Consider the following 16,122-nt stretch of genomic DNA (forward strand, 5'->3'; position numbering starts at 1 on the left):
TTTGCTCCCTGCTGATCAGAGGCTAATGTCCCTGCGTTTGTAAAGGGCGGGGCGGGGATGGGAGGTGGGAGGGGGGGGGCACTCATGCAGCTTTAATTGTGCCTGTGGAAAATGTTGCGGTTTGTACCCATTTCCCCCAGCAACCGGGTTTAATATTGAACCCGGGTCCCGATGCATATATTAATGTTTGCAGTCATGCGCCTCCTGATGTTCTCCTCATTAGCGCTCTATAGCCAGCCCATCCGCAGAGCCGAGCCGCGAAATAGAATCAGAGCGCAGAGTGGAAGTCATTAGTCAGTTTTGAGTGTGCATATGTTCAATTGACCCGCAGTATGTAAATTCTTGCGATGCTGGCCTTGCATATGGGCCAAGTGGCTCACTGGAGGCCCGTCCGGCATGGTGCCTCATTACGGAGCGCCTTCTCAGAGTCCTCACTGTTAATTAGGGAGCCTTTTGTCCGTCACGTGACTCCTCCGTTCTGACACTCCGAGGTCACGCTAAGGACTTATGGATCCTCCCCAACCCGCCCGCCCGCGGTCGTCGGTCCCGGCCGCGAGGATGTTTGCGTTCACATTTTTCATTTTCTTCACTTTCTTCGATCCAGCGTCCCGCTCATTCATCAAAGTTCGCCGGGCAAAGCTTCGAGGAAATTCCAAAAATGGAACACGTTATGCTTCGGGCCGCAGGTTGATTTTTGATCGGGTTTGAATCCAACGTTTTTTTGGTCTTTTTAAATTTAAAAGAAATTATTTTCGGATAACGTACAGCGGTGCCTTTGAGGTCATAAAAACAAACTGAAGCAATTATGCTACCAAGCTAAGAATATGATCCATGGCTAAAGTCTCTTCTACTGCTTTGACTTCCCTGTAATTATCTTTCTTAGGATCATGGCAAGGCTACCAACTCCTGGCTCATCTCCAAAAACTGAAAAAAAGTTAAAAGTACTTAAAAAGCAATGCCAAATTGTGTCTGATATTTATTTTTTACCTATCTTGTTTGTATAAAAGCAATCTAATAAATAAATTATGATATTAATAATAAATACATAACAAATTCTAATAAATAAGAAGAATAAATAATACATAATACAAATAAATAAGAAATATTGTCTTCATTTTTTAAAAAAACACAGATATTTCTAGCAATTTTTATTACCATTCCATTTTTTAAATAATTGAACAGTTTTTACTCGTCTGATTTCAAAACTGATTATTCATCAGTTTTGTTTTGAAGTCTATAATACAAGAATTATGAAGGACAGCATTAGTACTAGTAGTGAGCCATGATTTGGACTAGGTTGGTATTGGTTCACTCCAACTCACTATGAGGAAAAAAAAATAGGACAAAATAGGTTGGCACAGGATTGGAGGAATGATGTGATGTACTGTACGGTTGCACTGAGAAGGCAATTTGTCACCTCGTGAAGAAGAGACACCATGAGCAGAGAATAGAATTTGAAAAGAGGGCACAGGACAAGACAGGATAATAGGACGGGACAATTCGGACGTAGTTTCACTCCTTCAAAGTCACCATCATAGTTAATTCCATTTTTATTTCCAAGGACCGCTATTGTTTTCTCCTCGTTTCCCCATCAAGTACTTTTCTTTTTTTACCTTTTCACCTGCTTGTCAGATTTGCGAGCCCCTCGGTGAAATGATCTCCAGGGCAACAACAACAAAGCACTGTCAAGATCCCCGCGCGGCATCCTGCGGCTTAATTGTTATTAATTTACTGCAATTAAAAACGTGTCTCTCTCTTCTCTCGGTCTTTTTTTTTTTTCCTTCATGCCTTGACAAGCATGGATATTGTTTACACGCAAAGAGAAACTGTTGAGGAACATTTCCAAGCAATGTCACCATCTCTGCATCGCTCCGAGCAATTCCGGCGCGCAACGCGATAAAGCCCATATTTGAATAGGAGCGGATATCAAACACATTCATTAGGTTACATGCTTCACTTGATTAATTATATCTGAAGAAAATTGCGGGCACTTCGGATCTTAGTCTGCTAGTATCGCCATGTGCCACGGATCCCTAATTTCCAAAAGAAAAGGGAGGAGGGGGGGTGGGGGTGATGGGAAGGGGGTGGTGGGGGGCTGAAGGGGATTTTTTTTTTTTTTTTCTTCTTCCCTTCCCAGTCTATCCCGGACAGCCTGCCTCTCTCTCTCCCCAAGGAAATGAACGTATTCAAATGTATCTCCATCAATGAGCACAGTAATTATGAATTCAGCACTAATTAGTAGATACACTACTTTCCTTGCATATTTGATTTCCACTGTGAGATGTTAATAAGGGAAGTGCCCATTTTTGTCCTATCTCATAAAAATTCCAGAGTGTTGGCGAAGGGGGGGGTGGAAGGAGGGAGGATGGGGGTGGGGGGGTTGGATGGGGGGGCAGATGGCGAGAGGGAAGCAGGGGATGCATTAACTATGCATGGAAGTCGAAAAAAATAAGTTTGCAGATAATTGGCGTGGTTACTGAGGGGCTAAAACAACACTGCTTACCTTAGTTAACATTCTGCTGGCTAAAGATGCCTTTAAAAAACAGACACGCTGGCATTGTCGCGCTTTGCTAGGCAAATAAAGGCGCGCCAGACCCCGAACACAATGGTAACATGTTGAATTACTAATATGGCAGCACTGAGCACATATTAGCATTTGAATAATAGACAACCGCTCGGTTTTTCCTTTCCTCGCCCTCCCCTCCCAAATTTTGATATCTTTTCTCAAATGTCATGAAAAAGTAAAAAGCCCCAAACTGTTTCTTGCTCTCTCACAACGCCAAGGGGTAATTACACGATTTTCCCTGAGAGAGAGAGCGAAATAAGAGAAACCCTCCCCTTCTTTGATAATGTTGCGGAAACGTATTTACAGTGCACCGCAAGGCTTGTGATTTATTAATATTAGGAGACGCCTTTTGTTGCTTTCCCTTCGCCACCCCGTGATTAGCGCGTGCCTGCTACGCCGACTACACGGGCTAAGTGGATTAGATTATCAAAGTGGCGTAATATGGAATAAAATGGACACTCATTGGAAGTGAAGGACTTTGCGTTCTCGGATTAGCCAGCAGATGGTCAGCCCTTATGCGCCAACGCTCCGTGTCGGAGGCCGTACCTTTAGCAAACAGCGCTGACATATTTCTGGACAAGGCACACTCGCATTGGATACACTGGATTTATCTAATTAATCCAATCATCTCTTCTGAGTGGGGGATTTCGGTGCCCGTCCCCCGCCCCTCCCGTCCCTTTTTCTTTTCTTGCAATTGGCGTCTTTGTAGCCGCCTGCCAGGCTGCCGCCCCCCCCCCCCTCACTCGAGGAGACCGTTATGACCAGGCGATGCCCGTGCCAGCCTCTGGCTGCCGCAGTGAGATAGTGGGTGCAAAAAAGAGGCAGAGATAAAAAAAAAAAAAGGAAAAAGACAAGCAAACAAATGCAGAGGGAAGGAGAAGGATGTCACATTCACACACAACTCAACAAACCCGAACGCAAAAGTAATGCGACCTCTGCAAGATGAAATGACACAAAAATGTAACAACATGGTAATACACATTTAACTAAAATTAAAACAACGCTTAATGATGGCTGCGATGTCAATTCAAGCGCAAACCTCCACCAAGGCTGAACAATCCCGATTTGGATCAGGACCAAATTTGTACGCCTTCGTACCCGCCCACCTCCTGCACATGACTGACTTTTCTCATTAATATTCATGCGCCTAATAAGGACGTAAAGAACGTACACATGTGATCGTAACGTAGTAACGCTAGGATTTCATGAGAACCAAACAAAAGCGGCTGAATTGTTAGCAATTTCAAATCGAAGCAAAACTCAACGAAGGCTGTGATGTCAATTAGAGCGCGGACCTCCACCAAGGCCCAATGACCCTAATTTGGATCAGCACCAAATTGGACGCCTCCACCTCCTGCATACGCCTGAATGTCCTCATTAAAATTCATGCATCTAATATGTAAGTAAGGAGAGTCATGATGTCTTTTACCGAAATGATCTGATAAATTAATAGCGTTGAAGTTTTTTTTTTTATGTTTCTATTGTGAATAAAGTCATGCTATCGCATTTCTGCGTCTCCAACAATAAGGAGCGCCATTGTGACAAATGTAAGAACTCCTCGTTGTTTGTTACAATTTGCGATGGCGCCGGTTGTTGGCAAGCACTCGGATGTTCCGACTCTTTACTGCACTATATAAAATCTTTATAAAGTGTCAACGCGTGTGAATACCTAATCAGCGTATAAACCCTTTGGAGATGTTTTATAACGTTGTCATTTATTATTTGATGCGTTTGCTGTTATTTCGTATTTTTGCATAGTGCTGCTAGGTTGCAAAAAAAAAACAACGTTCCTCGGTGGAAGTTCGCTATAACTCACATGGGAACACGTTGAACAATACGTCTGGTTATGATGATATTATGGGATGATGTAAAATGGGACTGCTTAGCGTAGTGATGCCGTGCGCTTTTTACAGCATTCCATAAAGGCGATAATAAAGATTCGGCTGTCCCTAATATTGTGGCCGGCGCACAGATATTGACGATTTCCGGCACACGGCGCGCCGCAAATACGCACTGGGGAGGTCAGCCGCTCTTGAGATCTACTTAATCTGTGATCAGATAAACTACAATAAAGCCAAGCCGGGCGATGGGGGGCTATTATGAATGACGTGTTTGTCGCTCAAGCGGTGGTGGTGGTGGTGCGGCGGCGCGCGTGTGCAACAAACACGCACGCATACACAAAGGCGGCCCCCTCGCACTCTTATTTGACTTTGTGTGTGCTTCGATGGGTTTATTATGACAGGCTGAGCGGCGGGGAGGGAATTAAACTGTTAAGCAGACATCAGAGGCAGTCTAATGTTTAATGCAGGAGCCGGGGCATGTGCTGACTGATAATGAATACAAACAGGCCAACGTCTTATTTGTTGTGCTTTTCATTGGGAGCGACTGGGGTGCTTGACATCCACAGCTAATGTACTGTACGGAGGCCATTGTTCAATCCCCTCACCCCTCCTCCTCCCTTTGCCGCGCCGCCATATCTCTTTCTGTCTCCCTCTCTCTCGTCGCACTTGTCTCCTTTTATTGTGCTGATTCTTCAAAGCTGCCACTTGTCACCGGCGTCAGCCTCCGACGTTGCCGCCGCCGACGGCCGGAGCTCCGACGTTGTAATTCCCGCTTCTATCTCCATCGCGATAATGTGTTGATGGGCCGCGGTAATAGTTGTTAAAAGGTCACCTAGTGTGCCGTAATTGGCTCTTTCATACTCCACTACGTTTACTAGGACAGAAGGCACGACCTCGCTGGCAGAGATGGTAAATATGCCATTTTGAGGCCGTAATTATAAGCCGGCGCAGCCTTCCCGGATCTCCTCCTTTGACCCCTTCGCCTCCCCGCACTCTCACTTTGGAGACGGTCCGCCAGTTGGCAAGCAATAAGGTCCAATTTAAAAAAGAAAAAACACAACCTAATTAAATAAAAGCAGGCGGGCTGTTTATTACGACGTGTTTTGATAATCTTACAAACTTACGCATTTACTTGGGCAAACAATTTAATCACTGACTTTGCATTGTGACAGCCCAGGGAATAAATAGTAAATATATTGTTTTTGTTTTTTTTTTTCTCCGCAACCACAGCAGCTTCCGCTTCTGTCCTTAATTAGGTAGAAACACAATAATTAAGTGGAAAATATGATTTATGTTACTTGGGCATTAGGTGTTAAGTTGAATCAATGGAGTAATTAATACAGTCATACAAAAGGGGGCCGATGTGCCGAAGAGGCGTAATTGCGCTAATCACGCAAATAGTAAACACGTGCATGAGAGCGTCGCCGAGATTAGCTTGCTACAAAATAAGAGGGAAAAAAAAAAAAAAATGCCACGGTGCCGCTATGATTTCATCATGCCGCCGTTGCTGATTGGCTTGGAATGCTCTGGAAATTTGCACTAATTAACGACGGAAGAGCACAGATCAAAAGTGGACGGAAACATATTCCACGACTGATGCTGATTTGTTTGAAGCCAATTCAAATGTCAATCTTAAAATTAATCCAATGAATAAAATATTCTTGTGCTACTATGTTCACTTTATATGAGCTCCATGTGTATTTTTTAATTTTAATTATATTAACTGTACACTGTCGTCCCTTTTTCAATCCAAAATAAAATGCAATTTTAAACCATGTATGTGTTTCAAACAATTTATGTTGTGCATAATCCAGTAAGATATTTCAGATTTCTATTGTGTACTTATTTTTTTGAAGAAAAATACATTTGGAGTTATGGTTTTGTGTGGAGTGTCACATTAATCTCACACTTACAGAATACATTTTGAATTTTTTTTAGAATTGCTTTATTCATGCTGCATTTTTAGAACCATATAGCTTTATTTGGACACCCACATGATTAAAATTTGCAAATTTATATTCAACATAATTATTTCTGGACAGTACTTTATTTTGAAGGGGCATGTGATCAAACGGTGTTTAATACTAAACTTTTGTGCATTTTTTTTATGTTGTACTTTTTGCGCCTATGTAATTTGGTGGTTTTCCTCACAGTTTCATCTCTATTTTATAAAATATTTCCGTTTCTGCGTGTGAAATCAAAACACATTATTTAGCATATGCCGCATTTGGATATTTCCAATCTATTTTGACATGTACAAAACCATGCAGCCTTAAGGAGCGGTCTCCTGGTAGCACACATGTTGCCACTATTATCACACGCCGTCTTTGCTGCATATTGCCAGATTTTTTTTTTCTTTCCTTCTTTTTATCCAATATGCCCGACAAGCTGTCCGTGATCAAACCTGATATTGCTGCTGTTGAACGACGTGTCACAAACATTTCATGTATTAAAGTCAATATTCTGCATGGGGGGGCGGGGTATAAGAGGATCCATAGCACCTCCCTGTGGCACTGACCATCTTATTATGAGGCGTGACTCGCTTCATGTCTCCATATCTCATTCGCTTTTATCCACCTAGGAGAATTTTTTTTTTTTAAGAAATCCTTTTGAATTACAAAAGCATCCAGACAGCAGGGGAGGCGGAGGAAGAAAGAAAAAAAAAAAATGAGTGAGTGCTTATTTGAGGAAACTTATCATCCAGTCAGACAATATATGCTCCCCGATTGAAAAGTGCTGCCATCACTGTAATGCGGTTATGGTAACTGCTCGGGCTGAAGTCGCCAAATCTTATTGTAAAATCTCCTACGATATTATAATAACGCTCCGGAGCGGGGGCAGCAGAGTTTGACAATAATATATCTGTGGAAATCTACCCCCCTCCTCCTCCCACTCCTCCCTGAACCCCCCCTCCTTCACCTCCTCCACCGCTCCTCCTCTGCGAGAGGCACATCAGAGGAGACATTTGCGCTTTATGAAGTGCATTCATTTGGCCATTTGCCATGTTTCCTCACCAGAGGACGGCGATGATGAATGAGAGAAGAGAAGAAGCAGATTTTCTCTCCCACCTCTCGGCGCTCCCCTGTGATTACTAATACAGAGCCCCTGCAACCTCCCACACTATATGAAAACTGTAGGCTTGCTCTCATATCCCGGGTAATCCGCAATTTCCCAGAATCATTAAACTGAGACTAGCATCTCTGATGGCTGGGCGATACTTGACATATTATGATTATTATCATAGCAACACCTTGTCGTTCCCCGCCAAGTGGCTCGGGGTCGCCTGAAAAATCGATGTGGAAGACTGGCGTAATAGCCTTTCGACGTTGATGCCTTTGACAATAACCCCCCCCCTTTTTGCATGTGTACGACAAAATCAACATCGGGCCTCGTCTGATTTTAACTTTGAAATTTTTCTGGATCTCCAGAGTGAGACGCCGTGACGAATGGGAAAGTTTGGAGTTGGGATGCAAACTTTGAAGCGCTACCTGTTTTCATTCCGCGAGGCGAAACGGGTTTGTGGCGTCGTGCTCGGATGCAAAAGGAAGCCTTTTGGTGCCTCCCGGGCTCCGGTGTAAAAATATTTGCATGAATGTGAAACGCATGAATATGGATCGTCGGAGTAGTTGGTATCGTGTGAGCAAAAACGAGAAAAAAAAAAAAAAGCTCTATAAGTTAGTCCCGCTTTACGACAACACTTCATAGTTATGATGTGACGACAGCCTGGTTTCACAAGTACTTGGTGAAACTTGAAACTCGGCCCTTACTTACGCCCTCGATGATGCAATCCCAAACTATGTAACACTCTCGTCGAAAACGACAAACTTCTGGCTTTTTTTATCGATTTTTGACACGGACGATTCACCTGACACTTGTGTGCGTTCGACATTGCCATCATTCAATCGGAACCTTTTCCACGCTCCTGGACCCAACGCCGCCTCTGACCGTAAGTGGCTGGAAGTGGAGGCGAGTTGAACCGCGGCGCTATGGAAACACTCCAACGTCCAAATGCATCATTGACTCGGCACTCGCTTTTCTGATTAATGCCGCCCTGAGGTAAGAGCGATGGAATTCGCAAAGTTGAAATGCTGAATCTGCCGCTAGTGTGACGGTGAGAAGCCGGGGAAATTTATGTTGGAAGACCGAAAATGTATGTTCGGCGGATCAAGTCCAAAGCTAACATATTATCTTTCGCTATGCCCTCCCTTCATGAACTCGGTCGCTTCTAGCGTGTAATTCGCTGACACGGGGAGAGGAAAAGTGAAGCGTCTCTCTCCTCCGCACCGCCGGTAATGTCATCTCTGCGCCACTATAAATAAAACTGGCAACTGTTGTAATTATAATGTATTTGAGTAGAATAGCGCCCCCTGCACTTACACCTTGAGAGTTGTTCGAGTTACGACACATAGCTTGGTCATTTTTTTTTGCTTTGGGTCGCGAGGCAAAATTTCAATGAAAAGGGCCAACAAAATAACAAAAAAATTAAATAATTTTACCTAAAATGCTTTAAAAAAACAACTGAACTTTAACCTTGCGTTTATTAAACTAATTAAAACCATGATTGCAGCAAAAATTTATTTTTTAATGAACGTAATTATTCAACTTTACTATTAAACTAATTAAAGCCATGATTGCAGCAAAAATGTATTTTTTGATGAACGTAATTATTAAACTTTACTATTAAACTAATTAAAGCCATGATTGCAGCAAAAAAGTCTTTTTTTCTTTTTTGTCAATCAATACCATAATAACATAGCAGACTTGCTCTACAAATTAGTTTACCCGAATATAAAACTAAAACTAAATAATAAAAAAACCTGAAATGAAAAATTCCCTGATACACGCTAATTTCTATTAGCTTGTCTATAGTGTTTTCAATTCTATGCTAGCAAGAAGCTAAGAGACTTTGGGTGGACGAAATATATAGCGGGGTTTTTTTTGTACATTTTGATGTTTAGTTGCATTATATGTTTAACCGCCCTCTTTGCAGACTAGGAGCAAAGGGGAGATTATTCTCAACACGAAACTGGAATCGGAGCATCATGGCCACTTGGCCCGCCGTGTTCACAGCGGAGCTATTTCTAAAGACGCCAGGCACCCTCCTCTGGAACTTAATGAGTAAAAATGTCCGGAGTAAGACGGGGCATTTCGGCACCCCCTCGCACCCCGAGGGTTCGCCACCCTCCTGTCTTTTTTTTTTTTTTCGGCGCGTGTGTGTACGCTGGTGACAATTTGGGAGGATGGGTCAGATGAAAGACAACAGAAGGAAAGCGGGATCAAAAGGCACACGCTTTCCTGTCTGGCTGCTTGTTGCGCGGGGGCCATGCATAGTGCATTGGATTGATATCAAGGTCTCTGTACACAGCCCAACATGCAGTGGCCTTATTATTCTTTACTTCAATAACAAAGCCGCCGTCTTCCCCTCTCGCCTCGCCATCAAAGGCGCCGCCGGAGAAGCAACACATCGCGTACGAGGCAGTCATCTGCCTTGAAATTTAAATAACCCCTTTGAACGCCGTCTTCGGGATAAAGCCGCGGCCAAGTGCCGGCCGGGGCAGCGGTCATCCTGGACGCGATGCTTTCCTCACGCCACATAACTTTTCATAGCGTTCAATCCAAAGACGTTTTTTGCACCGGCGTAACAGCATGGACTCCCTCGCCCCGCGCGACAATAACTAAGTTGTCCGCATCCATTCCGCCGAGTTATCCAGCCGTAGCGCCATAAAACCGAAATAACACAGAGGTTTACTCACAGTGAGGGGTGAGGCTCGCGCCGGACCCGGGCAGCCATTTGAAGTGACAGGGCCGCCCATCATGCGCCTCTAACGGGGTCAGGGGGGGCCTTGTGGGGGACTTGATCCAGAGCGAGGCCAAAGGGACCGCCAGGCCTTTAGAGAGGATGGATGGAGCGCTGCTAGGTAGGAAGGACGGCTTGATTACATCATTTCTCAACGCTAGGACAGAAAAAAAAAAAAGAGAGACCTGTAAGGACCTTTGGGCAGTCGGATTGACAGTCGGCCTCCCTGCTAATACATTTTGGAGCGATCTGTCAAAAGGAAGAAATTGGTCTTGTCCCGACTGAAAGTGACGGCGAATATGAGAAGGGGAAATCACAACATTTGTCAATGTTTGGAGTATAACGGAAGCATATTATGGAAAATTGACTTTTAATGGCTTGTCTGCAAATAGTTTGGTCTCCGGGGTGCGTCGGAGTATGAAACCGAGCAAGCGAGGAGACCTTTTCTAATCTGTCCGTGATGGGGCATTTTGCAGCGTTACGTAACAATGGAGCTAATTTACATAATGACCACACCCACCCACGACATGATTAGCTAAACTGGGTGAAGATCCAGAGCCACTTTCTCCCTCTGAGTTAAAATGTGTTTTTTCTATAATAATTAAAGTTATATATATATATATAATTTAAGATGCGATGAACAGGCCTCGACATCGGGGCTCGTTTCAGCGGTCGTCATGGTAATGAAAGCCAGACTCACTAGGAGTTAAAAATTAATCCGAATGTTGTCCCCTTTCAAGAACACAAGTGACATTTTGGCGGGAAGGCATCACGTGTCAGCGCCCTACCTTCGCTCGCGTTTTGCGTCTGCGTTTTGTTTTTCGGTGCGTTTCCGTCACGTCTACAAATATTCCCCGAAGGCACGCTGCGGTGTGATGTTGCGCCACCTGTTTTCAAGGCGCGCTCGCTGGCTCCCCGGGGCCCCTCAACAAATCATCTCGCTTGTTCCTCCTGCGGGGAAAGAGACACAGTCACTCTTGGGTTTTGGGTGTCACATCATTGTCGAAAGACGCCGGAGCAAAGTCGACGTTCGCGTCCGTCCCGCCGGCTCCTGAGAATAATCATAGTAAAATTGTCATTTGGAAATTATTCACAAAAAATATTCCTAAAAATATATATTCATAAAAAGATATATAATATATAAAGATTAAAAAAATCTAAAATATATAAAAACTGATCTGAAGTGTATCTGTGATGTATTACCATAAAGTACAGGTGCCGCAATTCGTTGCTTTCTTTGGCACGGCTCGACATTCCCATCCCATTGAGCTCATAATTCTCCTCGCGTTCCTTGAAACCTGTCGTCCCCTTCAAACATTTTTTTTTAGGTGCGGTTTGCCTAAAACATGACAAAAGATGATTCAAAAGCGCATCAGCGGCACACCCTGGCGTCGCTCACGCATCCTGCTCTCAGCGGCCGTGCACGAGGACTGACCCGGATTCGCAGTCCTGTTCTCAATCAGCGTCTCCCTCCAAGGTTATTGGCCAAAATCCAAAGGTTGTTCTGGGATTCCAGTTCATCAGCGGCGCAGGCATGTGGAGTTAATAATTTGGAGCGTGTTTTACAGCTGTTACACAATGGACACTGTGTAAAAAACGACAAGGTGGCCTCCGAGCTCGACGCTTTTACGGCTCGACTGCGGATGACAGAACGAGTAAAAAGAAAGTTATTCATGCAAAGTCAACCTTTTATTCGATAATGCAGACGGCGTGTTCCTCACAATGTCGTGTTGGGTGAGCCTGGCGACGTTCCCCGAGACAAATTTGGGTGGATTTTAATTTGTTTCCTTTCACCAAGTGCGAGAAAGCAGCGGTCGGCCATCTGGTGCGGCCATCGCCGAATTACGGCGGTTAAAAGGCGTTCGTTGGCTCGGACGTCGCACGTGACGTAAGGCCTCAACGACGGGACAGGTCATTAGGTACACCTGTGAAATGAAACAACTGTGAAAAAAAGGAAGGGAGAAAAATCAGCTTGAATGAGTTAGGAAAAATAATAAAATCTGATGGCTCTAGTTTGTGGGATTGCCATGGAGGCCAAGCAGTGTTTATATACTCAACTCAACAGAACACCAGGCATTAATTTGAGGTGAAGACTTTAATTTCAGATTGTTTCCTAATTTCATTTCAATAAAAAAAACACACTGCACGTTTGTAACGGACATTTTGTTTCCAACTCAGGTGTAGCCAAACTGAGTGTATTCCATCTCGAGGTCCACACAGGAAGTAAACATAGTTAAAAATTAAAAACCTCAACTTTGCCCGTGTTTTTTTCTTTTTTCCAGTTTCTAGCAGAAAATAAAAGCTGTTGACTTATTTACCGACTTGACTTGAAAAGTGACGTCTATCAACAATGCCTGACTCTTTCTTTCTTTTGTACGCGTGGAATAATGAATATATTTACAATGTAATTCAAAAGTGCGCTCGCCTCCAGATAGTTGAGCTTCCCCTTCATGCACCTTTGTATTTTATTCAAAGCAGAAGCCTTCTATTACCCAGCCTATCGCTACAGCCCGAGGAGAACCACAGGGTAAAATAGTGACTTAATATTTCATATTGGTTGGATTATTCATCCGCACAAAGACATTTCCCCACTTCCTCCCCGCAACGTTGCGACGTCCCATTTTTAATGAGGGCGCCGCAACGTTGAAACTTTTGAAAAATTCAAATATTTTCCTTCAATCTTTAAAGAGCTTATATCTAATGAACTAAGATTTAATTTGGCGTGGCTTAGCATCCATTTGCAGTGCGGCTAATTAGCCATGCGGACCTCGGCGCGGATGAAAATGAAGGGGGCCAAAGCCCAAGTGAAACAAGAATTGGTTCCACTTTAAGTATTAATTGATTGGCTCGCCAGTATCCCTTACACACACACACACAATACAGAGCACTCATTTCTCATCAATCTGGCTCTGCTTCATTTGCCTGTCTACGCCGCCGCCCCCAGAGAGCCACGAGCTATCTGCTAGCAGAGCTTAGCATTTGATCACGCGGTGTCAATATCAAACCTTGGGATTACACGCGGCTGTCGTCAATAGCCGTAATGGTTTTTACATGTGTTGAGGTTAACTCAGCCATTTAATGTGCGCCGTACCTCTGAGATAATCGCTCAAAAAGAAGGGGGAAAAAAAAAAAAAAAAAAAGTGAGGACTTAAAAATGTCACGCAAACCTCTGCAGACCTGAGCTTCCGCGATGATCACACGCTCCACTCGGAGGCTCTTGTTGCATTTTTGACAGCTTATGATTATGGAAGAGACAATTTGCGCTATTCTTCAAGGTATTGCATTCACACACGTGTGATCAAGATTGTCTGCGCGTCACCAGAGATGCCATTATTGATCATAGCCCCTCATGTAAATTCTCTCAAGTGTTGATTAGGGAAGCGCTTAAGAGTGTTCACTGTTGATCCTTTTAAGTCAGGAGACATTTTATTTGCTTTGGGATACTCAAAAATTTGAGCAAAATGACATTTATGAACTCCATTCGATGGTTATTTGGACCTGAGGGGCTGTTGGAGTGTCCGCTGTTGGGCTTGCTAATGCTACGTAGTAGCCTAACGCTAGCTTGGTTTCATCAAGTTCGGGAGGAAATCTAACAGAATCCGGTTCGGAGAACAGAATAAACCGAATATGAATAAAGACATAATAAATTGTAAATCTCTGAAATGGGTCGACAAGCACATAAGCTAGCATGCTAGTCTGCATTAGCGGAAGTTAGCTCTGTGTGATAACCCTACTAGCTCGTATTAACCCTTACTTATGCCGACAAAAAAGTCTGTTAGTAGCCTAAAAATCACATCCAAGCGTATATTTACAGAACATACATGTGAATAAACACCTGTCCAAATGTTTAATTGACCCTAATGCATTTTTTCCTGTTTTAAGGTAATGTACTAATTGCAACGTTGATGTTGTAATGGTGAAACTCCAGATCCAACTCTGCGTGTGTCCACGGGAAGCCATGCGCAGGGAGTCTCGTATTTATTTTTCCCGACATATAATACTCTCCCGACTGTAACGGGTGCAAGTGACAGCTCCGAAATCCCCCGCAATTTCCGGCGAATGAGGAGCTGCTCTATTAGACACATGATCACATGATGTGGGATTAGTGGACTGGAGTCTTCAAAGCTGCTATTACAACTCCCGAGATGTGATACGGGCCTCCCCGCCGCTCCCCGCAGGGGCGCGTGGCTCTTCCTCTGAGAATTACCTGACACCGGCGTGTCTGCGCGCCGGGAGACGAGCGTCGCCGTTCCGAGCGGAACAGCCCGACATCAGTCGGATATGCTCGCGCCGTGCCGCGCTGAGCCAACAAGCCTGGCGTTTAATCCCCTCGTGTGCGAGCTGCCATGGTGGCTTTGGCGGGCCCGCATCACAGAAAAGGAGTTTGGGGTGCTCAGGCTAGAATGATGGGCGATAAAGTGGATTACAGATGGAGAAATGCCATCAGCGTTGAATAGGGGGGACGGCTTCCGAATGTTCGTCGGGATTCACTTTTAGGTAATCGCACTTGTATAAGCGGCGCTTGGCGGAATTAGGGCGGAGAAGCTTTTCCACGTTCGTTAAGTCGAGTGTGAGTTTAATGTGGAGCACTTAAGTAGGCTTATATACAGTAGGTGCAGTTGACTTGAATTTATTCTGTAAACGAGCTTGGAAGTCAATTTACTAATACAGTTTTTACACTGAAGTGAATTGAAATGCCACAAATCAATTCCAGAAAACTAAATTAAAGTTAAAAGCAATTACTGTATGTAGTATTAGTGTATTTGTGTTTGACTGGTCAGGAAAAAGAAAAAAAAAAAAAATCAAGGCTAGCCCAAACTCATTTTGGCTTCCTAAGGAACTTTTAAGTCAAGGTACAATTACTATATATGCTATTTACTTACTTAACTTTACTTTTCATGACTTTCTAAACTTAAAAACTGACTTTGCTTACTTGCTAACCTTACAAATGTAAACTTACTGGCTAACCTTATTGGTTAACTTTACTAACTTTATTTACTAATCATGTAATCTCAGAGTGAACCGGACTTTTGATGTGTTGAAAATTAAAACACATACATTAAAAAGCAGCAGTGATAATTGAAAGCACAATAAATTTGTTTTAGGAGCCACCGAGCGCGATTTTATGGTGGCCATCCGTGCAAACATTTCACAGGAGTTTTATCACTCTGCTCACCTGTATCACAACAAAGAAGAAAAATGGAAAATATAAAAATGGAGGAACGGTGACACCCCCCCCCCCCCTTAATAAATAAAAAACAAAAACAAAGAAACATAATTTTTTGAAGGTAACAGAAGAAAAAGTGTCTGCATTCTGAACTTGAAGTTACCTTTTCTAAAGCTGATCGTTGGGAATTCGGACCTCCCAGCGCAAACGTTAACGGGCTGAAATGCAGCTCTGGATGTAACAAAGGAAACAATACCAGGGAAGAGAGCCAAGACGGCAGAGCTGGCACGCCTGTTCCTGGGACCATGGGAATTTGGCTCCCAGAAATAATGGGGTTGAACGAGGCCCAGCACCACTGCTACTGTAGCTGGGAAAATGGTGCACGGCGAGCCAGGCTCCATCCAGGGAGACTTAAAACAGCGGAGAAGGAGGGCGGAGGCTTGGGATGAGGAGGAGGTGGGGTGGGGGGGACCGACCAAATGAAATATACAGTGCGGCTCGCACCTCGCCGTGTGCGGTAAGAAGGACGGGAGAGCCCGTCTTGTGTAAATCAAAAACATTAGCCGGCTTAGTGCGAAGAAAACGAGAGGCAAAAATAAAAATATAGTAATAGACGACCGCATGTAAACGAGGCAGCCCGTTGTGGTCAAGGTGGAGGTAAACCATATATGTAAAAGTAGCGCCAGGCTCTCCAGCCTAATTAGGACAATAAAGGGTTATGGGCTAATGTATGAGTGCCATGCCAAAGCTA

General features: G+C 43.9%; 1 protein-coding gene across 3 annotated transcripts in view; it reads right to left on the bottom strand.

Moving 5' to 3' along the window:
* Positions 1-16,122, bottom strand: part of mgmt (O-6-methylguanine-DNA methyltransferase) — a 160,273-nt gene that overhangs the window by 112,073 nt on the left and 32,078 nt on the right. For 2 of the 3 annotated variants that reach the window (XM_068652650.1, XM_049736759.2), the window contains 5 exons: positions 11,926-12,129; positions 11,640-11,841; positions 11,408-11,543; positions 10,993-11,155; positions 10,161-10,361 (listed from right to left, as the gene is read on the bottom strand). The gene's annotated coding sequence lies outside the window, so the exon portion shown is untranslated. Of the gene's footprint in view, positions 1-10,160; positions 10,362-10,992; positions 11,175-11,407; positions 11,544-11,639; positions 11,842-11,925; positions 12,130-16,122 lie in introns of those variants that run through there. The other variant, XM_049736761.2, reaches the window with a different exon arrangement.

Source organism: Syngnathus scovelli, chromosome 12 (assembly GCF_024217435.2).
Source record: "Syngnathus scovelli strain Florida chromosome 12, RoL_Ssco_1.2, whole genome shotgun sequence".
Classification (NCBI taxonomy): Eukaryota; Metazoa; Chordata; class Actinopteri; order Syngnathiformes; family Syngnathidae; genus Syngnathus; species Syngnathus scovelli.